Here is a 1,942-nt window from a genome sequence, read left to right as displayed (position 1 = left end):
ATAATTTAATATAATTTAATATAATATAATATAATATAATATAATATAATATAATATAATATAATATAATATATGTAACCTTAGTGATTTTTTCACACATGTATCTAATTAGGTTAAATTCTACTGAGTGATCTTGTGCCAAAATACTGATGCACAGCCTAAAATTAGCCTAATTAGTTTTCTATCCTAACTATGCACACTAACTTGATTAGCTGCATCTTAGTGGTTGCATTTAGCCATGCCATTGCGCAGAGAAAAAAAAATGGTGTAGTATTTTCTTTTAAATTTCACTCAGATATTGCTAGTGAATTTCACAAACAATTACAAAGAAACTGCAAGTAACACATTGAATTAAATATGAAATTTTGAAGTACAATAATACAGTTTTTTTTTTGTTTTTTTTGGTAAAATGTAATCTAATAATCTTACAGTGAAAACCACTTTGTTAAAGAATTACGATTTCTTTTTAAAAATACTAATTTAAATGGCACAGTTGTGTTCACTGTCCTGAGATGATGAGTTTATGGAATTAACAGCATTTAAAGGGATAGTTCACCCAAAAATGAAAATTCTGTCATCAATTACGCACCCTCATGTCATTCCAAACCTGCATGACTTTCTTTCTTTTGTGGAACACAAAAAAAGGTATTTTGAGAATTGTCTCAGTGTTTTGTTTGTCCATACAATGAAAGTCAATGGTAACCAAAGCTGTTTGAGTTACTAAAAAAAAAAACATGCCATTCATAAACCTGCCTCAAATGGAAGACCAGATCAAAATGAAAGTGCAAACAGTTAAATTTCAGAGAATGCCAAAGCTTTTAGGCACATTCATTTGAATACAATAGCCATATTGCTACCGAGAATTTGACCAAAACAGTCATTTATGATGTGATCCATCAAGAACAGACTTTTGTGGCTTGAACGCTGTACTAACATTTTAAGCTTCTAAAACTAAAAGTAATATACTCAATGTCCACCTGTTACCACTAGCATCAACTTATCAGATATTACTTATCAAAATACAAAGAATGACATCTCAAAACGTGCTGAATTCGTTAGTCTTGTGTTTTTATCAATATTATCTTCCATCCATCCATCCACCCACCCACTCCTCCCCCATTCTCTTTTGCTATCTCATATTATTCATTCCTCATTTTCTCAGTCTCCTTACCTTTAGAAGTGATCTGGTTCTCTTGTAGGGCTTGTAGATGTGTAATGGCCCAGGTCACATTTCCTCTTTGAGATTGCTCTGAAGTGCCTTTCTGTTTGCGGTTGCTATAGCGATGCTCTCCAAGCCTATTCTGCCACATGCATCATCAGCTGAAAGGCAGATGGGATGGGAGGGCAGAAGAGAGGGGGAGGACAGGTCATGCGCTGCATAAACAGATTACGAGCATGTGTGGGCTATGAGGTCATGTGACTAAGATGAGATATCTGGTACAAGGCTTATTTTCTTTATCCCCATTTATACATAAAAACCTCATGATCATGTTATCCAGCACGATTTGAGAGCATGAGCTTCAATGCAAGCACAGAAATCTGACCTTTTGTTTGAAGAGCTCATGTGCTGATTGTCACAAATTTGATTAGTGGCCTAGAAATAGTGTTAAAATGTCCATGTTAACAAGTTTAAATAAATAATAAATACATAAATAAAGAAATAAAAATAAGTCTATATGTGACCCTGGACCACAAAACCAGTCTTAAGTTTAAATTTTTTGAAATTGAGATTTATACACCATCTGAAAGCTGAATAAATAAGCTTTCCATTGATGTATGGTTTGTTAGGATTTGGCCGAGATACAACTATTTGAAAATCTGGAATCTGAGGGTGCAAAAAAATCAAAATATTGAGAAAATCACCTTTAACGTTGTCCAAATGAAGTCCTTAGCAATGCATATTACTAATCAAAAATGAAGTTTTGATATATTTACTGTAGGA

At 33.2% G+C, this 1,942-nt stretch overlaps 1 protein-coding gene across 1 annotated transcript in view; it reads right to left on the bottom strand.

Annotated features, from left to right (window-relative positions):
* The window catches only part of LOC107695969 (protein RD3-like), a 6,019-nt gene extending 4,678 nt beyond the window's left edge, over positions 1 to 1,341 (bottom strand). Inside the window, exon 1 of the mRNA XM_016496094.1 lies at positions 1,172 to 1,341. The gene's annotated coding sequence lies outside the window, so the exon portion shown is untranslated. The remainder of the gene's footprint in view (positions 1 to 1,171) is intronic.
* Positions 1,342 to 1,942: the final 601 nt, after the last annotated feature.

The sequence above is a fragment of the Sinocyclocheilus anshuiensis genome, unplaced genomic scaffold, assembly GCF_001515605.1.
Source record: "Sinocyclocheilus anshuiensis isolate Anshui unplaced genomic scaffold, SAMN03320099.WGS_v1.1 scaffold742, whole genome shotgun sequence".
Taxonomy (NCBI): domain Eukaryota; kingdom Metazoa; phylum Chordata; class Actinopteri; order Cypriniformes; family Cyprinidae; genus Sinocyclocheilus; species Sinocyclocheilus anshuiensis.
The sequence above is the reverse complement of the archived record's forward strand: the minus strand, read 5'-3'. Positions and strand labels throughout refer to the sequence as shown.